Genomic DNA, 22,122 nt, shown 5'->3' with positions numbered 1-22,122 from the left:
GGTAAGCTGAAATAAATCCTTTCCTCCCCAGGTTGCTTTTGGTTGTGGTGTTTATCATGGTAACGGACAACAGACTAGGACAAGGGGTGTGTGTGTGTGTGTGTGTGTGTGTGTGTGTGTGTGTGTGTGTGTGTATGAAAAGTTGTTGGTGTAGAATAGAATTATTTTCTTATTGGAACTACTTTTTACTGAAGGTAGGCCACAGAGAACTTTAAAAAATTTGCCTAGGGTAGGCAAACTTGCAGAACAACAAGCAGTCAATAGAACTAGGAAGTAGAACTGGCTACTATAGTCACAATCCCAATGCCTCCCTCCCCGCAACCAAAGGAAATGCCAGCTGTAGCCAAACACCTCTGAGAGTCTTTTTTCTCCCAGTGGAAAAACAAGGGGGCATGTGTTGAAGTTTACACTTCAGAGTGGGGACCCAGAGAAGGAGTTCTAACTGGATTTAGGTTCCCAAGGTGACACCTTTGCAGATATGCAGCATAGCATTTCCCACCCCTGGGGCCAGGCTGTGTGAGGATGCCACCCTGACACAAATGCCTTTGACAGTACAGGCAGAGGATGAAGTGTGCGTACCCCTTGGAGCAAGTTAGTACTGGACACGGCCACCTCCTTTCTGTGAACTGTGTGACCTTGGGAGAGTTAGGAAGCTCTGAGTTTTTCCTCTTCCGTGAAACTTAGTGACCAATAGAAGTTTCGAGTAGACGTATGGGAGATCTTGTTAACTCTGGTCATGTCTGGCACACAGGAAGCCGGACATGCAGTAAACATTCAGTGACATGTTGTTATTCTCCCCCGCCCCTCTCACTTCATATATTTTCACGCTGTAATTTGTGTTTGGTTCTAACACTTGGTTCTAACATGGATGCCGTATGTGAGGAGGCTTTAACATCCTTTTAGAGAAAACTGCTCCCATGCTGGACATGCCAGACTCAGATAAGTTCCCGGGGGAAGACTATCAATGACAAGCTGCTGGGGTCAGAGAACACTTCCCGCGGGACTGGGGACTAGTTGAGTGTGGACGGGTCACATGGTCAGCGCACCTCTTGCCTGACATCTGGGCTGCTCTTGCTGGGTAGAGTGGTTGGGTTGATTGAGGGCACAGGGAAGGTGCTTCCTGTCTCCCTAGCAGGCTCATGAATGTGCCTTTAATTATGTGTGTGAGGTCAGGATTATAAATCAGTGGAAACTACGACTTGGTTCACAGATAAAGCGTCTGCTCGGTATACAGCCGTCAGGACTGTCTTTGATTTGCAAGTAAGTTCACACATAGAGAATAAGACTAAAGTACTCCCAGGCAGGACAAGACTCCTAGCCATGCATGAGGCACATGCCAACAATCACAGGTACTCAAGAGGCTGAGATAGAAAGATTGAAAAATGCGAGGCCCACCTGGGCTACAGAGTGAGCTTAAGGCCAGCCTAGGTTCCTTAAAGGCCGTGTGTCAAAGGTATCACGAGGGCTGCAGTTGTAGCTCAGTTTTAAACTGCTTGAATCGCATGAAAGATGCTCTAGGTTCATTACAGGTGCTGTAGGAGGGCAAGAATGAGGAGAAACAGGAGAAAGAGGGAGAAAAGAAGGATAGGAAGGGAGGGGAAGAGAGAAGAGGGAAGGACACTGAATCTGAAAGTCTTGAGGTCCTCTGCCCTGTTCTACTTTACATTTTCCTAATGGTGCAAGGTGTCTTCTGAAGACTCACAAGTGACATTCCTCAAGTGTTAACTCCTTGATGTAGTTTTTGTCTGAGATTCCTGGTCTTTGCTGTTTCCCTCATGACCTGGTCACACGGCACCTGCTGCATCTTAAATTTCTTCCTTCCTGATTGGGCCTTTCCTCAGATGAACGCTCAGCCACCCAACTAAGCTAGAACAACTCGTCTAAGAGTTACCTGGCTGCACAGAACACACCGTCTTACATGATACTCCATGTGAATAGCACCTCCAGACACTGGTTTCAGAGACAGTGCCTCACGGATGCACACACTGCACATAAACACAAATGAAATGATCTGACAAGCCCTGTAGCAAAGAAACACTTCTTAATTCTTTCATCTGGTGTTTTTTTCAAGTTAATTTGTACTGAAGTGTCTCCACCCTCTTTTTTTCTTTAATGGATTTTTTTTTTTTTGCAACTCATAAGAAAGTATACACCAAGCAGTCTATCAAGAAACCTAAGGAGAATGGAAGCCCCCTTATTCTATTGCATTTGAGTCCAGGGAAACATTAGCTACTAGTTTTTTACATGGCCCATCTTGTGGCTTCTGATCAATCCTCTTAAAGGTGTCTGGTATAGTTTCCCTTCCGTGCTAAGGCAAAAGGAGAAAGGATTAGCTGCTCTTGCCTGTTGGTGCCGTCGTAATTGCTCCTTCTCTGAATCCCCTGAATCTTGGAAGAGTTTCTGATATTTAGTTACTCTGATCCTTAAATAGTCAGAGCAGATGAGAATCAAATGCCGTCTTGGATCTTCTTGCTGCGTTACCTTCAGGAAGTCACTTGCTGTTCATCTAGAAAGTACCGGCCATGGATATGACCATGTTGGCCCATGGTCTTGACCTGTGATGTGAAATGGTTGGAGTGAATGATTAAGCTCTGCTTGAACCTTCTGTGGATGCTCTAGCACCTTCCCTGAAGGCACAGCTGCCTCCCTGCACACCCAGCAGGCATGGTTGCTAAGCAGTTGCCATTGGAGTGCTCTTTGAGAAAAAGAGATGAGCTTGCTGCAATTACAACTCCATAGAGTATGATTTGTATTTCACAGCTTATATACCCTATGTCAGCTTCTTATTTTACAAAGAGCAGAACATACCATTGAAAAATATGTTGAGCAGTTTATATAAGACAGATTGAAGAGAGACGTAATAATTTTGTCTACTATAAGAGGTGTGATAAATCTGCTTTTCTACCTTCCCCTCCTTCTTCTCCCTCCCTTTCCTCTCCCTCCCCTCCATCCCCCATGTCCCCATCTCTCCATGCCTCCTCTTCTTCCCCTCCTTCCTCCATCTCTTCTTTACTTCCTTTTTGTTTTTCTTAGATGAGGTCTATCTTAGTTATTAAGTGTTTCCAGACCATTCTTTCTATTTCGATGCTGCAAAGTAAACACTCATTGCTTTTTGGCTGTGTCACACACCTTGGCATTGTGATTGGAAAAATGTTGGGCATGGAAAGGCTTTTCTATATTAAGGAGAAACAGGGATGCAAACCAGCCAGATGCCGAGCGGCATCTCAGGCTTCTGGAAAAGAGCCCACCGCAGTGGGGAGAGAGATTGGTACAACACACTGGTATCCATAAAGAACTTGTTCTATATTCCTGGAAGAGTAACCCCACAGGTGAAACAGGCATTGTGTTGTGTGCCATGCAGTGGCTTCAGGGTAGAACCCAGGAAGCTTCCGGCTGGATCCTGTTCTACCCTGTCCTGCCACTCTTTGATATCATTCATCATCCTTGGCTCCTGTTGCCCTGTCAGCTTGCAGGGGTAGGACCTGGCAGTGTCGAAAACTTGGGTGGGCATCCTAATTTAATTTCTGATGCTATGTTACAATATCCCAACAAAAACAATGTAGGGGAGAAAAGTGTTATTTTAGCTCACGATTCCATGTTATAGTCCATTATTGCAGGGAAATCAAGGCAGAGACTATTTAAGATAGCTGGTTACATCACTTGCCCAGTCAAGAGCAGAGAGAAATGAATGAGTACATGCCTATTGCTTAGCTAGCTGTTTCCTCCCTTATACTCTTAAGGATTCCCTTGCCTAGGGAATGGTGCTGTCCACAATGGGCTGAGTCATCAATTAACAATCAAGACATTCTAAGACATTCTCCCATAGACATGCCTATTGGCTAACCTCATCCAGATAATGTCTCAGTAAGATGTAGATATTCTCCATACACATGTCTACAGGCCAACCTGATCCAGATAATTCCTTATTAAGACTCTCTTCCAAGGTGGTTTCAGAGTGTGTCAAATTGACAATCAAGAGTAACCAGCACAGTAGGCTTCTAAATTGCTGATTTACTTGGAACATGCTGCCCAAACAAAACATTCTGAGTTTTGACTCTAAAAGTAACATCTCTACTCATTAGGAAAAGCAGTCCAATTTAAACAGGAAATAGCTCCAGAGTCCCACAACCAAGACACTGAGGTGGAGATTTCCATCTAGCCCAGCCACCCCTGCATCTGTTTCACTACAGAAGTCATGCATCAGATCATTTAAAAGGCATCTTAATCCAGATATAGTGGGCAAAACACCTGCAATCTCAGCACCTAGGAGGTAGAGGCAGGAGGATCAGGAGTTTAAAGTCGTCCTTGACTACATAGTGAACGCAGGACTAGCCCCGGCTAATTGAGACACATTGTAAACAAATAGGCAAATAAAGAAAAAGAAAGAAAAATTATTTTATAAAAAAGGGGGGGGGGGAGCTGGAGAGATGGCTCAGCAGTTAAAAGCACTTGCCTCTTTTCCAGAGGACCCACATTTGGTTTCCAGTACCCACGAGGGAATACTCACAAGCGTCTGTAAGTCCAGCTTATCTAGGGAACCTGAGACCTTTAACCTCTGCAGGCACCTGCATGCATGTACACATACATGCAGACCTATATACCCACCGTAATTAAATACTGTTTTAAAACATCTTTAAAAATACAGTACCAAAAAAAAAAATAAATAAAAACAGCTCATCCTATCGAAGCTCTCAGTGACAGTGGGACAAAAGCCCTGACTCGGAATGCTTAGTATGGATATTTGCTCTCACATAAAACTTTCTCCTTAGACTCTCCTGGGTCAAGTAGTTGGGCAGATGAAGTCATTTTCTAGGCCCCAGCTTTCCCCATCTGGAAAAAAACAAACAAATGCTGTGTTCCTTGCACACCCCATCTTAGCTGCCCAGTTGCCCACTGTTCACACATTTCATACTGGGAAGTGACGTGATGGCATTTGACCTAGATAGTCAGCCACTGGAGTCCCTCGTTCAATTACTAAGCTAATGTCACCCCTGGCTACCATAGCTTCTTTACACTCCCTTAATCGTCCCTCATTCCTTGCCCGGGCAGTCTGTCACTCTGGTGGAGGAAGAGGAACGGGAGTAGCTTCACCCTCAGAGCACACAGCTGTAGGTGGCGCTGGAGGTGCGATTCTCCCTCCAGCAGGTGAGGTTCTGAGGACCTTCCCTGAGATACAGCTCTACTGCTTCTATTAGTTGCTGAATGTGTTCAGCTGTTGGAATTGGAGGGGCATTTGTTTCTAGACCCTCACAGATACCGACATCCATGAATACTCAGGCACTCCCCCTAGGTATGAAAATGTCAATCATTCCTACATAATTTACAGTACAGCTCTGTGTGGGTACTTGTTCAGTACTGTTTAGAGAACGATGACAAGAAAAAAATCTATCATAACTCTACAGAGGTATCCTACCCCTAAGTATTTGTGATGGGAACTTGGGTGAATCTACAGATAGAAGCCACAGGGACACAGCAGTTCTGGGAGAGGTCTGAGATGCTGCCAGCTGGATGCATGTGCCTGCCTCACAGGCAAGGCCAGAGATAGCATCAAGACATCAGAAGATCGGGAAGGCCCCAGAAAATAGGTCTCCACCCTCACGGAGCACCAGACTCTCACTTCCTGCCCTTTTGCTGTCAACCAAGCTGGATTTACATAATTGACCCAGATTGGTGTCTAGGTATGGGATTTAAAAATCGTCTCAAGAGACTGGTACGAGACTCTAGAATCCTGTACCACCAGCCAGAGAAATTTTGGTAGTAACAATGTCACATCTTTGCATTGAATGGCACTTCCTCTCTCTCTCTCTCTCTCTCTCTCTCTCTCTCTCTCTCTCTCTCTCTCTCTGTGTGTGTGTGTGTGTGTGTGTGTATTTTAACCATGGACTACCATAACAATCTATGAGAACTAAGCAGAGCAGGCAATATTATGCTTGTCCTTGGCTGGAAGAGGCAGACCCAGTTGCCCAAGATGACACAGCGTTACCTTTCATTAGAAGCACCCTGCCAGGCACTATTCATTCATTTGCTTGTCTGTGCGGGTATATAGTTACTGGCAGTGATTAAGCTTAAACCCAGGGCCCCATAACATGCAGATGAGCTACAACTGGAGTCCTTGTGAAACGGGTGGTCTTCTTCCCCTGAGAGTGGTCCAAGGGGAAACAACCATAGCCTCCATCACTGCCTCTTCTGGTCCTGCCATCCCTGCTCCTCAGAGAGCCTTCCCGTGGGCCAGCATCTGTGCCACCTCCTGCATTCTCTCCCATAGCACAGTTAGCGAATGGCACTGACGTGCAGCCTGGCGGCCCACATCATCTTAACCCGTGCTCTGACAACAGTTCTCAGACTCTCAGCTCTCAGGTTAAGCCCCTTTCTCTGGTGATACTCTGTAGAAATTCCAACACCTCAATAGTTCCAGGGGAGTCCCATCTAAAGTGTAACAGCCCCACTACCGTGTCCTGTCTCCCCCATGGTCACCCATCACCAGCTTGTCTCTACCTCGAGAGTGTCCCTCACCCCTGTGTCCACCACCCACCACCTCAAAAGCCCCATAGTTCATCCGAGTCCTTCATGTGAGGCTACTGCATAGGGCTGGAGTCACTGGAACTGGGAGTTCCCTGCTTGATGTGAATCCCACCAGCGAACTGAGACACACCCAGAAACCATGACCTCCCTACCCCTCCACACCCAGCTGGCCACCAACTATGGGTTCTGCCTCTCTCCCCGACTCCAGCCAAGGGCTATCTTCCTCTCTCTTATCTCCTCCAAACCTTTTTCCTTTGGCCCAGACTAGGCAGTGTCCTGGAGAAGCTCCCAGCTGCTGCAGGCTTCTGCGTGGGGCTCCTGCAGCCTCTATCCTGGGATGTTCAGGAAGAGGGAGGAGGTGGAGCTTTGCTTCACTGGCAATGCAGGTGGGCCTTGCAGTACCTCTGCTGCACAGGGCAGAGGACCAAGACTGCGGCTTACCATCCCCTGTACCTGTGAAATACAGCTTTGTCCCCAAGCAGAAGCCACTGTCAGCAGATTCCTGCACTGGGGCTTGCGCACTGTGGGTTGGCACAGAGGACAGTTGTGTCCTCAGTGACTTCTGATTCCCAGTTCCAGCTTTCAGGAAAAGCTCACTCTTAGCTAGCAATGCAGCCCTGACTCTGTCTCTCTCCTCTTACACAACAGTCCCTTGTGTAGCTGTGTGTGACTTCTGCTGGGTAGGAAGATTTGGAGAGAGGGGAGAGGAGGAGGGAAAAGGCTAACTCTCCTTTCTTGAGCAAAGGAAAGAAGGAAGGGAGGGGCAGACAGACAGGCAGAGTGGTTCCTGCAGCTGCTTGAGGTCCAGAAAAGCTGTCTTGGTAACTCTTTACCTATTAGAGTGGCCTGGAGACCTTCACAGCAAGTCCTTCCCTGTTAATCACCCACAAGAGTGAGCCCTGGGCAGGCAGGCTGGTACTTCCAAACTCACCCCCATAGTGGTTCTGTTACCACTGAATTTGAGTCAGTCTGTGAATCTTTCTAAGACCATTAGTGGCTATGGAAGGACCAGGCTGGTCAGTCTGTGGGAGAGATAGACTTCATCCAAGCCACAGGTGCTGGTGGGGATCTGATCCGTACTCTGCTTTACTTCAGTGTGCAGGCGAGGAGCACACTGAGGAGCAGAGAGATGGCTTGCTGGCCCCAAGGCTCCATGGCTGCCTATGGGCAGCTGTTACGTAATAGAGGTGGGTCTTGGAGCCCAGAGTTAGTTCACATATTCTCTTGGCTAAGAGGTAACGTACCAGCTTAGACTTTGAAGAAATGACCCTAGCTAGGTGCTGTGTGAGGCAGAGACTGCACAAGTCCCTGAATCTGCTGACCTAGTTCTGTCTCTTAATAACATTGGACCTTGGTTCATTTCCTACACCTTTGAGTCTCTTTTGAACTTAAAAATGCAGAACTATAAGGCTCAGAGGTAGACTGGGTACTAGGTGAGCCTCTGTGTTCCATTTCCAGCCTTACCACATTCCCCCCAAATAAATAAAACAAGAGACCCTTATTTTGCTGTGTCTTACATTGCAGGCATTCCTGAGGTGTTCTAATGCAGATCAGTGGATTCTGAGCTCTGCAGTAGAAAGGCCTCTCACTCAACGCAGCGCAGTCTGTTCTGAAACTGGTGTGGCTTTAAAATCATATAATGTTCCCCATAGTGACATGTTTGGAGTTGCTTGTGGTCACTCTGTCCTTCATCCCCAGGGGCACTGCCATGTTAAGGAGCTGCTGGCTGCTTCTAACGGGCTTGTGTGTGTGTATTTCTCTCTCTCTCTCTCTCTCTCTCTCTCTCTCTCTCTCTCTCTCTCTCCCTCTCCCTCTCCCTCTCCCTCTCCCTCTCCCTCTCCCTCTCATCCCTCCCTCCCTCTCTCCCTCATCCATCCCTCCCCCTCTCCCTCATCCATCCATCCCTCTCTCTCTCTCAATCTGTCTTCCTGTGTGTGTATTTGTGTGTGTGTGTGTGTGTGTGTGTGTGTGCGTGCACACACATGCATGTGGAGGTCAATAGATAACCCCATACCATTCCTTAGGAAGGTTGTCCATTTTGTTTTTTGAGATAAGATATCTCATTGGCCTGGAGCTTGCCAAGTAGTCTAGACAGCTAGGCCAGTGAGCCCCGCCATCTCCTGTCTCTTGCCTCTGTCTTCCCAGGGCTGGAGTTCTAAGCCCACACCATTATGCTTGATTTTTTTTTTCTTAAACATGAGTTCTGAGGAATGAATTCAGGTCTTCATACTTGCAAGGCAATCACTTCACTGACTGAGTTCTCTTCTCTGCCTTGACAATGGCTTTTGAAAACAAACCAACAGGAGGACATAAAAAACAAAAATCTCGTCTGTAAGGGTGAATCTCCAGGAAAGGCAGTTCCAGACTGACGATGCATCTGTTAGCTTATGCTGTGTAACTCACACTTCCAAGCTAAGGGCTTTAAAACAGCAACTGTTGACTTTTAGCTTCTGGTTCCCTTTGGGAATGAAGCCTACGGCTGGAGTAAGACAGTGATGAGAAAGGCTAGCTGCCAGTGGAGATGGTAACTGTGTGTGGCCGGCTTTGGAGAGAGGTGGTTGGGTGGTCCACGGGTCAGGAGATGCATTTTACCGCCAACGCTGGTGAAAGTAGCAAGCAGTCTAACTCTGAGTTGGTTTTAGGATTGTTCATGGATCTACTTTGGACGATGCATCCTGAATTGACTGAGCTGCTCCCCCCCCTTTCTTGGCACACTCCCCTGGCACCCAGTAGGCAGGGGACTGTTGCAGTGATTCAGGGGATATAGCTCCATGCCCAGCACTTGCCAGGGCCCCATGGATGGAAAGGCAACGTGTGGGCTCTGCAGCCTGGAACGGAAACAAACCTTTGGGGTACTGCTCTACTGAGCTGAAGACGCTTTCTCTAAGAGTCCTCTAGAGTGAGTGGACAGCTTCCATGATACTGTGGAAAACAGGCATGGGGCATGTGGGGGTGGGGAGGGGAGAGGAGGAGAACGACTCATCATCTGACAGAATCATTTCCTTGGGTCAAGCTAAAACCCTCTTGGCCAGTCCCAGAAGTCCTCTCCCAGGTGACTTGGAGCTGTGTGTGTGTCTGTGTGCATATGTGTGTGCATATGTCTCTGTGTGTATAAAGCAGTATCTCTTTCCTAGAACATCTTTTATAAAATGTTCATGGTGGCCAGGAAGTCCTCAAAGGGAAAGGCTTGTCAAATATGTTTACTCAGAAACAAAGGGAAAGGTTGGCCTGCTTGTCTGCATTCTTCTCGGCTCTGTGTCCTGCAGTTGACACCTGGGAAATAGCCTACACTGGAGGTCACCAGAGACTGCTACTGGGGGAGCCGAGCCGTGTTGATGTGTTAGTATGTAAAATGTGTGTGTGTATGTATGTATGTATATATATACATGTATTATAAATTATGCATATAAACTGTACATATAATTAACATATGTAAGTAATTGTGGCTATTCTGCTAGGAATGTAGTGATGGCTCTTCTGGTCTATAATTTGCATTTCTTTGACGCAGCGAATACCCTCACGTGTTGATTGGCTATCTGTGTAGTTCCTCCAGTGATCCGGTCTTTTTCTCAATTCTTAAATGTTTTCCTTAAAACTACTGAGATTTTACAGTTCTTCAGATAGTCTGGCAATGAATATTTTATCAACCATGTGGTTTGCAAATATTTTCTTACAGTCAGTGGCTTTTGTTTTCAGCTCCTTGAGAGAATTAGATAATCGGATAATTTAAAATATTGATGAAGTCAAATTCATCAACACACTCTTGAGGAACTGTGATTCTTTTTGAAATACTTTTTAAAAGGATTCATGTACTTATTTAATCTTACCTATTTATTTATTTTGAGGCAGGGTCTTACTCTATAGCCCTGATTGGACTGGATCTCACTGTGTAGACCAGGTTGGCCTCGGACATGCAGAGATCCATCTTCTTCTGCCTCCTGAGTACTGGGACTAAAGGTATGTGCCACCACAGTCAGTCTGTATCTTTAATGTGATGGTCAGGAACTCTTCGTACAGCTGTGGGTTCTCAGATGTTTTTCTTGAAGTCTAATAATCTGATGGTTTTAAATGTTGTGATTGAAATCTATGCTCTTATGTGAACTCCTCTTTATGTAGGTGAGAAGCATATGTGAAAATTCATTTTTAATGCAATGGTTACACACCCGTTCTGCCTCCACCATCTGAACCATTCTCCACCATTCAATGATTCTTTTAAAACTCTTGAAAATTAGTTGTCTATACTTATACAGAGCTATTTTTTTCTTTTTTTCTATATCCCTTCTTTCCCCAACCTCCACTGTTCACTCCTCCCTGCAACTCACAGTAATCCTTCTGCCTCAGCCTCTTGAGAGCTGGGAGTATAGGATTGGGCCACCATATCCAGCTTTATGGGGGCTATTGTATGGATTCTGTCCAGTTCTGTTCACCCTCGTGCTTACCCAGTGTACAGAAGCCTATGCACAGTATGACCTTCAGTAGTCTGCATCCACTGAACAAATGAGTAGACCACAGGAATGGCACACTCAGCGGGCTGTATCCAGTTCATACTCACACCTTAGAGGGAAGGTGCCGCCCATGAGGCCCAAAGAACTCAGGGTGAGATGAAAGATGGAGGCGACGTCTCTCGAGGAAGTTCGTGCTCTGTTACAGAAAGAAAGGACAAAGGGACATTGGCTAGCCAAAGTAGTAATGCCCTTTCCCCAAACAGACAAATATACCAAGCAGTATCTGCTGCAGCCAGGTTCCTTGGTGGCTCTTTTAGTGTGAGAAAGGTCGAGCCTAGATACGTCCATACCTAAACAAGATGTGGAACATGTCCAGGATTGTAGATAACTCACTGCTGGGCTCTCTTGTGGATGCCCCACCCGATTCAGATGAGATAAAGATGGGTAAAGGTAGCCCTTAGCACTGAAGCTTAGCCTTCAAGGTCTTATACAAAGAGCTCCCGTTCATCCAGGAGGCCTTCTGACTCCCGAGCACATCTGGAGATGGTGATGACCTCTGTATCATTTTTCAGATGTAGAAAAGGCCTTGTTGTTTCTCAAGTCACATGTGGCTGGGCTATATAGCCAACTACCAGAGCTTAGAGACTTCAGCAACAGAGTTTGATATTCTAACACTTCTGGAGGCTGCAAGTCTGAGTTAGTTCAGTCACTGTAACGAATATCTGAGACTATGATAAACTTATAAAGTAAAAAGGTTCAGCCTGGTTCAGTTTCAGAAGTTCTGGTCTAATTCCTTGACCATGATGCTTAGGGTCTGGTTAAGGCAGCATCTTGTGTGTGTGTGTGTGTGTGTGTGCGCACACACACACGCTTGCACGCATGTATCAAAACTGCTCATCTCATTGGCAGGATGAAAAGGAGAGTGCAGATGGGGTTACAGTCTCAGTACCCATTTCAAGAGCAAGCACCCAAGGACTCCTGCTGTACCCCACTCCCTAAAGGTCCCACAGCCAGCGAGTGCTCTCTTGTCATCTGAGCCTTCAGTACATGGGTCTTTGGGACATTCAACTCTAACAAAGTCCATGATCAAAATCCTCAAAGTGGTTCCTGCCCTGCTTCCTGTCTGTTCTCGGTTCTCTGATTCCTGGCTGTGGATGAAATGTGACCAGTTCCTGCCTCCAGATTTCCCAGGCCACCACAGCCTGCATCCTGCTGACCTGTAAACCAAAAGAAACTGTGCCTCCCTTAAGTTGCTACTTCTAGATATTTGGTCACAGTAACGGGAAAGGTAACTAATGCATGTCGCCTTGCCTTCTCATGATATGGTGATGTCATTCAGTGCAAATGGCTGTGACTAAGTACATGCCAGGCAAGAATGCTGTAGGGAGAGTCAGAGAAGAAACAGTGTTATGTAAGGAATCGAGGGCTGATCTAGAAGATGGTGACTCAGCAAAGACCTGGTGGGTTGGGCCAGGGAGCCCTGCGGGGTACTCCACGCAAAGGTCACACACAGCAGTGCAAAAACCCTGAGGTAGGGGGCCATGGTGTAACTGAGAATGAGAGATTCGAGGAACCTTCCCTGTGGAGTAAGGTAAATGAGGTGGGGAGCTGAAAGAAGTGGGGTGAGAACGTGGCGGTTCTTGTGGGTTAGCCTATGGTCTCTGAGTCACAGAGCGCCAGCTCTTGACTTTGCGGCTGCAGCCACGTGCCTGGAGGGTATTTTTTTTTTTTTGCCCTTACTTAATGTTTTGTTTACATTGGCGTTTATGCCATTATCACGATCAAGTATTATTTTCCGCATTGCCGAGCAATGCATTATGATAATGTTTGTTTAATCTCTTGTAAACACTTTGTTAATAATTGCCTCATTTTCTTCACCTGATTAATTTTCTGTGTTCACATTTGCAGTTCTTTCCGAGCTTTCTGACACAGTTGGAAAACCCCTCTATATTACTTTCCTTGTGGGCTCTCTATTGGTTCCACACCACCTGGGTCTTCCATCCTGAAACCTTCCACTCTCCCTGTCTGACTTGCCTGCTTCCTCTCTGCCTAAGCATGGCTGTTACCTTGAGAGTTTAGTTTCTCTTTCTCTCTGTTGGGCTTCTGTTTTCCTGGAATCTATGCTTCAGTCTTGGTTTTGCTTTAGTTCGGGTGGGGTGAATCTTAGACTCATCTGCTAAGAAATGAATGAATGTCCAGGTTTTTTTTCATTAATCAATTTATTTATTCATTTTACATTACAATATCCCCCATCTCTCCTCCCAGTTCTTTCCCCCTCCCCATAGTTCCTACCCCCATTCTCCCCTTCTCCTCTGGGAAGGGGAGGTTCTCCCTGGGTGTTATCCAACCCTGGCACCTCAAGACTGCAGGACTAGGCACATCTGCTCCCCCTGAGGCCAGGCAAGACAAACTAGCTAGGGAGACAGGATCCACAGACAGGCAACAAATTCTGGGCCAGCCTTGGCTCTAGTTGTTGGGGGACCTGCAGGATACATTCGAGCAGGGGCCTAGATCCGGCCTATGTATGCTCTTTGGTTGGTGGTTCAGTCTCGGGAAGCCCCCAAGGATCCAGGTTAGTAGATTCTGTTGGTCTTCCTGTGGAGCCTCTATCCTCTTCCAGTCCCTCAATCCTTTCCTCAACTCTTCCACAAGGCTCCCTGAGCTCCATCTGATGTTTAGCTGTGGGTCTCTGCATCTGTTTCCAGCTGCTGCTGGTTGGAGCCTCTCAGAGGACAGTTATGCTAGGCTCTTGTCTGCAAGCACAACAAAGTATCATCAATAGTGTCAGGGATTGGTTCTTGCCCACGGGATGGGTCTCAATTTGGGGCAGTCATTGGTTGGCCATTCCCTCCATCTCTGTCCATCTGTCCCTGCAGTTCTTGTTGGCAGGAAATGTCTTGGTTGAAGGTTTTGTGGGTGGGTTGCTGTATGTCCAGTTTAAACTTGCCATGCCTGGTGCCTTTATACCATTCTCAAGCTTCTTTTGAGACTGGATGGACAGGAAACTCCAGGATGGATGCCACTCTTCCTTAGAATCTTGAAGGCACCACACTACTGTTTCCTAATCCCCAATCTTGCCATGAGAAAGGCTGAGACTTTTCCTGATCCCTTTCCATGTGAACTTGCTGCTTTGTGGAAGTGTTAGGATCTCCTTGTCCCGGCTCTGCAGTCATGGCTCTGTGCCTTGGTGTGGATGTTCTGGACAGTGGCTTGCTGGATAAAGTGGAGGATGCTCATTAAATCCAAACTTCAGATAAACCGTTAGTAATGTCTGCCATATTTAGGACACAATCATGCTGAAAGACATTGATCCATTGTCCTTCTGAAACTCATATTCTGCTGGATATTCTTTTCTTCTTTCTTGCTTTTGTTAAATCTTGTAAGTTGTCGTTGTTGGTTTTTTTTTTTTTTTCAAACTTGACACTGTGTCTTTTAGGGTTGTGAAATTGTCTTATATCTTTCCTGTCCCTCTAAAACAGTGGTTCTCAACCCTCCCAATGCTACTGCTCTTTAATACAGTTTCTCATGTTGTGGTGACTCCCCAACCATAAAATTGTTTCATTGCTGCTTCATAACGTTGTAACTCTGCTACTGTTATGAATCATAATGTAAATATCTGATAGGCAGGATATCTGATATGCGACCCCTATTGAAAGGGTTGTTCAACACCCAAAGGGGGCATGACCCATAGGTTGAGAACTGATACTCTAAAAGGAGATGAAAATAATAGTTCACGTTTAAAGAGATCACTTACCCCAGGAAGCCCCATAACCAACATGAACCAGCCCAGCCCTCAGGCTCCCCGCTTCTGCTCTAAGGAACGCTTCCTCCTTCACCTCAGCTGTTCCGTCCAGACCTACTGTGGTACTCCCTGTGGTTCACTTGTATTGCTTTTGAAGTTTCATCTTCTAAGTCTTAAAATAATTCATCACCTACCATGGAAGATACCATCCGCCATGACTGTCCACGACACACATGAGCACCTTGGATACCTTCTCCACCCATTGTAGTATATGTCACAATTTTTAATATCTCTGCATTCATCTCTTCTTTATTGTGACTGTAAACAGTATTCCTCATGGTGGCCCCACTAGAAGGCTGGGGCATAGTCATCTTTCATTTCTCATGTGGCTTATTTTCCTCTGGAACTACTAAGGATTTTTTTTTAATATTCTACATATTTTCTATATACTTGTCATTACTTGGTTACTGAGAGGAGAATGGGGTTCAGTAAGCTTCATGCTAGCAGTGTAAATCTCCTACTGTGTGCAGTAATCATCATGTCAGCAGTGTAATCTTCTAGTATGTGTGTCTGCACTGGGCTGAATTTAACCTTCATCTTGGCTTCCTTTGGCCTCTACCCTCCTGTTGAATGTGTTCTCCGCCTCTGGCAAGACTCCTGTCATTGCTCCTCTCGCCTCTCTGATGCTAGGATAAACTCTGCTTGGATGAGTAGTAGCATTTTACATGGAAAAATCACCTCCCTTATTTCTAGTTTTTAAAAAAAAAAAAATGGTTCTTGTTTTGAAGCAACCTATTCTTTTCTCATAGACAAAAAAAAATCTCTGTTATTTATTGGAGGATTCTTTTTAAGTAAAAAAAAATTGGTGTGCGTGTGTGTGTGCCTGTGCATATGCATATGTGTGTGCTTGTGTGTGTGTGAGTGTGTGAGTGTGTGTGTGTGTGTGTGTGTGAGAGAGAGAGAGAGAGAGAGAGAGAGAGAGAGAGAGAGAGAGAGAACACAGAGATATGCTAGGTTCAGAAGACACTTAAATGAGTCAATTCTTTTCTTTCCACCATGGATTTCACTGATCAAACTCAGGTTATCAGCCTTGTATGGCACGTTGCTTTCTAATCTGCCATAGTCGGCTCTAGATCAGACGGTTTTAAATGTGCCTTGGTGGGCGATTGATGTAGGAATTATACTGGATCTGCTGACCTGTGAGGGTCGTCAGGGAAGCAAGGGACTGAGTTCATGATGTGTATGTAACTCAGTTTCCATCTTGAGGAAGCTGCATCCAGGGACTTGAGATACCTGGTTAGGGAATGCTTAGCTGCTGTGCAGGCTTCAGTCAGGTATGAAGAAATGACTTCAGGCTGCCTGTGCTCAGCTCTAACTGGACAGTTCTGGAGTCAAAGTGCAAGATGGGAGACGGTTTAGACAAACTGGCAAGTAGAGGTCTGGTAGTGGGTCCATATGATGACCAGTAGTCATTTGTTTGTTTGTTTATTTATTTGTCTGTGGGAGGGCGTCGGAGCCCATGGAACTGGAATTACAGACAGTTGTGAGCCACCATGTGGGTATTGGGAATTGAACCCAGGTCCTCTGCAAGAGCAGTGGTACTCTGAACAGCTAAGCCATCTCTCCAGCCTCAAGAAGCCAGTTCCTAATCTGCATGATGACATTGCCTCTATTTTTGTCCTCATGTGCCTAACTGAACTTCCCTTGTCCTCCTTCCTCCTTTGCAGGGTTGTGCTGCACGTGGCCACTCTGGAAAAGCTATGCATCCAAAGAGTACCTGACCTTGAACTTCTCTTGAGAATGAGACCCTCGCCTTCTCATTGAATAACTCAGCCTGACAGCCTCTGGTGGCCTTCCACAAGCAGTGACTGGAACGGAAAAGGCTGAGATGGAGGAGCTCCTTGCCGTGAAAGATTGGATTCTGAATGTTGGGGTGGGGTCAGCGGAAGAGAGGAAGAGTTGCTGGTCTGATCAAAGGAGAAAAGGTGTTAGGATGATGTGGGGTCCTACGAATTCATGAGTGTGCTGCAGAGTCACCCAGGCACTCACTGGTTGGGGAAGAGTTACTAATAAATAAATGACAGTCTCAGAGGCTCTGCCTTCTGCTGTGTAACAACCCCAACAGCTAAGCCCAGCACTCATGTCACAGGCTTTGATAAGGGAAGGCAGGTACTGAGATGCAGGAAGTATTTGTTCAGCTTCCTAGTGTTTATCACCCCAGGTGCTGACCACCCTTGGGCCACCAGGGAAGGCCTCCTTCAGCTTCTGCAGATTGCCTCAGGGAGGGGATGTTTCCTGAGGAGACCAGAGAGAAGGCCCATTGCCTAGCATGATCTGCCTCTTAAGTCTACAGCAGAGAGCATATGTTAATGTCAGAACTGTCTTTAAAGCCTCTTCCCAGGGCCTCCCGAGCATACACAGGCCTCTCTGGGTAATGAGAGTGGTCTTTGTTTTCCTTATTTGGAAAAGGCTTTCTCATGTAGCCCAGGCTGCCCTCCAACTCTCTATAGATGATCTTAAACTCTTGATTTCCCTGTCTTGGGCTCTTCAATGCTGAGATTACAGTGTGTGTGTGTGTGTGTGTGTGGTGTGTGTGCGCGTGAGTGCGAGCATGCACGCATGCGTGTGCCTGTGTGTGTGTGTGTACGTGTGGTGTGTGTATGTGTGTGTGGTGTGTGTGTGTACGTGAGTGCAAGCATGCACGCATGCGTGTGCCTGTGTGTGTGTGTATGTGTGGTGTGTGTATGTGTGGTGTGTGTATGTGTGTGTGGTGTGTGTGCGTGAGTGCGAGCATGCACACATGCGTGTGCCTGTGTGTGTGTTGTGAAGCAAGCCCTTCTAGTAACTCTTGTTACTGTTCTTGAAACCCATAGTCAACTGCTTTTCCTCATGAAAGTTAACAGTAATGTTACTTCTGGAAGTTCCCAAACGAACACTCCTATACAAATCTGTGGTCTCTGGAGCGGGCCATCCTCATCAGTAACCACATACTCAAGTTTTCATTCCTGTTGGTCTAAATTTACTTCCTAATCAGGTGCTGAGGGGGGCAGGGTGTGTGTACGAGGGAGTCTTCCTTAATGTTACACTCCTAGGTCTGTTTCATAGCATGGCTACTCTATAGACCATACTCTGAAGCACAGTCTACCTGGTGTTCGGCAGAACACCCAGTGTAGAAGGAACACTCACAGGTATCAGCTGGACCAGTGACAGAGAGACTGAATAGGTAAGCACAGGCTCTGGTTGATAAATATAGTCAAAGAACTTACATTCAACTGATCGAGTGCTCATAAACTGTTGATTACAAGTGAAGACGACTGTCAAACATCTCCAACTCACGCACACAGAGACACACACACATCCTTTTTACAAGCAGGCTTCTCTTCCTGCTAAATAATCCCAGTGGCTGCTATCTCCTCTGAGGCTCTAATTCTCCAGTGTGTCTAGCATTTGATGGTTTGTTCATTCACTATTCCCTGTGCATATCTCCTATAGGTCGGGCATTTTTTTTTCTAGTTGCCAGAGATTCACTAATGAATAAAAGCAATAATACTGGGTTCTGTGCAGGGAAGACAGGCACTTAATAAAGTAAACGGTTAGATATTTGTACAGTGAGGCGAGCTCATCTGCAGTGTAGGAATGTTGAGAAAAGAGAGGCAAGGAAAGGCTGAGCGAGGTCGTGCTGCTTGACTAAAGTACAGGAGGTCATCGGATGAGCTGTGTTGATAGCAGGAGAAGACAATCCACTCGATACACATGCAGAGGTAGGAGCTTGGTTGCTGTGTTGCAGGCAGAGGGAGAAGTGTCCAGAGATCAGCAAGCCATCAGCAGGGAAGGAGATGATGCAGAGAGAGCCATTGGGCAGAAAGATGGGCCAGGCCAGGACTTCTTCTGTGCTCTGAGACAATAGGAAGCCATCCCTATAGGATTTGTGAAGTGATTGATCAGATTTTAATTTTTTATCAGACTTACCAGTGATGAGCCTGAACAGATTTGAGGATGGGTGGTTTGGTCCAGGCTGTTGCTGCGGAGCCAGTGAGACATAGACAGATCCCATCCTTCGGGAAAGCAGTGCCAGCAAGACAGGTCGGATGTAGGATGTGTGAGGATGGACAGCAAGGATGATACCAAGGCTGTGAGTTTGAGGTGACGTAGGGAAGAAAGGCAGCCAAGCCGGCATGTCTGGACTCACTCTTGGGCTGCCACCGAAGGACAGACATGCATTAGAGTCTGAGCATTTGACAGCTCCGCCTCTTTTTCTCCAGAAAGCCAGTGGGAGGGGGCAGCTGTTGTCACCATGCCCATCTGTCATCCTGACCCCGGGCCTGGGACACATCTGAGTTCTCGTGAGTCATTCCCTGTCTCTCACTCTCCTCCCCCACACAGCCTCCCTCTCAGCTCTTCACGCCTCTCCTCACGTTTCTCTCTCTTCTATCAGACCTAGAGTCCGGTGAGCCTGCTTCTCAGCCAAGTGGTGGAGCACATCCAAGAGAAGTAACCAGAGAGCCCCAGAGCACTGTGGGCACAGGGAGCTTATGGCAAGACCATGGTCATAGAACTGCATGGGTCATGCGCCATTGCAGGGGTGATTCTATCTGTTTCCAGGGTGCGTTGACAGATAAATGGTGCAACAAGATAGTCTTGGGAGAATAGAGAGCTCCCTGGGATGAGATGAGACCTCCATTCAAGTTCCTAGTAGCTTTACAGTCTGGTGGTGGGCAAAGAGCTTTAGGATGAGCATCTGAACACTTGGTGCCGACTCTGTGACATGTACCAAGTCTCCTCATGGCCTCACTCTGCCACAAGCCCACCTGGAAAATGGGCAACATGACCTGTGACACCCAGTGTCTCTTCTTGATTCATAGCTCTGAAGTTTGGGATTCCATCCATGGGCCCCGATGAAGCATCCGATGGCTGCTTCAGCCTGGTGTCTTTTCCAGGATGGCCTTGTTTCCAGGTGCATGCACGTGATGGGAAACGGGCACCATCTCTTGCCTAGGGAGACCCACACTGGTTCAGCTCTTGTTAAGATTTTGCACTCAGCAGCAGGCAGTTATAATAACCAGATGACTTTGGCTAGCATTCAGATGAGTCTAGTGCCCAGGCAAATGGCAGTTTTATAGATTGCTGATGACACAAGGCTTTCGTGATGATTAAATGGGTTAATATAAGTAGAGTGCCGACTCATTGGCTGTAAGCCTGTGTGAGTACCAGCCATCACCTTTACTCTCCTTGCTATGGGATGGGTCCAGTGGATGTTCTCTTCCTGCTAGTATGAGTTGCTCAGTCCCATCTTCATAATAGCCAACAGCCCCGATGGCTGCTTCAGCCTGGTGTCTTTTCCTGTTCAGTCACAGAAGAGGGCCGTTCTCTTCCAGCTTGACCCCAGAGTAGAAAACCCACCTGGCTAATTGGGGTATAGTGGTAAAATGCGGGAAAGCAACCATGATTGATCACTGTGGTGGAGAGGCATGGTAAAGTCAGTGAGCATGCTTGCAGCAAGAACCCCTGCACCCATGGGAAGCTCTGGTAGCACACTCTTTTGACAAGCAATCAATTGTGAGTTCACTGAGACGTTGTCACAGACACCCAGCATTTCCAGTACCGCAGGGATGGAGGTTGGGCTGGTTGAATGCTCTCTAAACATCCTGGCAAATGGAAGGAGAGTAGCCTCTGGCCTGTTCACAGCCTAGTGGTAATAGCTCCTGGGTAACGGTTCAGCCGCCCTGGAACTCTGGTGGGCCTGCCACTTGATTGTGAGAATAAGCTCTGTCACCAAGGCATTCTGTGCTGGGTGTGAAGGGAGCAACTTCCTCTGAAGACCAAGTTCATTACTTGCAGTGACACACAGCAGCACGGGTCAGGTTGCTTCTACCCTTCTTCACTTTGGATTTCTGTCAACAGTCCACTAGAGGGAGCTACAACCACTTTCCTTCCCAACTGCACAGCTGCTGCAGCCCCTGAGTTAGCCACTCTGGGTTAGAAGGACCAACCAAAACCCTCTTGTGCAAACCTATGCAGGGCCCACAGTCTGCATAGCCATTCAACTGGGACTGTTAGGCTCTCTCCTTGGCAGGGATGTGTCTGATTCGTTGCAGCTGCCCTGATGTTTCCCATGACTAGAGGTAAGTGGTCAGCAACCACCCCTGGGTGCTGTGTGCTCTGGTAAACATGGCTGCTCAGACATCCTATGCGAGTATGGAAGCAACCAGGACATCAGAGGTTCCTCATTCCCTGGCCTGTGAGAGCAGGTGGGTAATTTCTTGGCCCTTGCCTGTGGGTTGTTCTTAATCTCCTGGAAGGGCCAAGGGGGCATCAGGAATCAGTATGACACCATGGTGGAAACTCCATCCAGAAGCCTGGAGACCAGGGGACTTGAGTCCAGTTTTCTCTCTGTGGAGAATAATTATCCCCAGGAACCGGGAGATGACAAAGCAAAAAATCAAGTGTCTCTTGGAAAAACAATCCTCCAGCACACATACCAGCTGGTCATATTTTATGGGTTCTAAACAGACTAAGTAGCTAAGTCAAACCATTGAGAACTCTTACTTTGTAACTGGACCTGAGTTACAAGGGGCCTGGAGAAAAGGTCCCTCCAGGGTCAGTCTTTGAGTCATGTCCTCAGCTTCCTACTTTGTCAAGCAGGGAGCTGCATCAAATGTCCCCGAGTTCCTTCTTATAACAGATGTGTGTTTGATCTCCTGCATCATAGCTCACTGGTTGTCAGCTCTCTGCTTTCTGAAGTTTGTGGAGGAACACAGTAGAAGTGGCCTGTGAAAAGGCATCTTTGAAAATACCAATCCCTCATCTCCTGCCTGTGGTATGCCTCACAGGTACTCTGGTGGCCTCATCTCCATTCAAAGCTGTTTATAAATGATTATTTGTTGTTTGGGTGTTTTTGAGACAAGGTCTCACTATGTAGCTGGCCTGGCCCGAAACATGCTCTGTAGAGCATGGTGTCTCAAATTCACAGAGATCTGCCTGTCTCTGCTTCCCGAGTGCTGAAAACAAAGGTGTGCATCATCATGGCCTCCCCTTTAAAAGTTTGAAACAGAGTCTAATGTATCCCATGTTGGTCTTAAACTCACTATGTAACCAAAGATAGCCTTGAACTTCCGATCTTTCTACCTCCGTCTTCTGAGTGCTGGGATTGCATGCGTGTACCACCATGCCCAGTTTATGCAGTTCTGGGGTTTTGTGCAGGCCTGGAAGCCTACCCTGAGCTACATCCCCAGTTTCCATGATGGGCTCTGAAGAGCTGGATAACAGTGGGAGGAGCAGGGTGGTGGCAGGGAGCCATAAGGAAGAATTATTATTTAAATTGATGCGTTGTTGGTAATGACTGATTGAGATAGGTATCTCCCAAGTTTGTTTCGGTCAGCTCTTTAGTATGTACACAAGGTTTCTGAAAATTAA

The 22,122-nt window shown here is 46.9% G+C and overlaps 1 protein-coding gene across 1 annotated transcript in view; it reads left to right on the top strand.

The window, feature by feature from the left end:
• Kcna6 (potassium voltage-gated channel subfamily A member 6) overlaps positions 1–16,795 on the top strand; it is a 32,082-nt gene extending 15,287 nt beyond the window's left edge. The window contains exon 2 of the mRNA XM_034512085.2: positions 16,437–16,795. The gene's annotated coding sequence lies outside the window, so the exon portion shown is untranslated. The remainder of the gene's footprint in view (positions 1–16,436) is intronic.
• The last annotated feature ends 5,327 nt before the right edge of the window (positions 16,796–22,122 follow it).

Source organism: Arvicanthis niloticus, chromosome 9, assembly GCF_011762505.2.
Source record: "Arvicanthis niloticus isolate mArvNil1 chromosome 9, mArvNil1.pat.X, whole genome shotgun sequence".
Lineage (NCBI taxonomy): Eukaryota > Metazoa > Chordata > Mammalia > Rodentia > Muridae > Arvicanthis > Arvicanthis niloticus.
The sequence above is the reverse complement of the archived record's forward strand: the minus strand, read 5'-3'. Positions and strand labels throughout refer to the sequence as shown.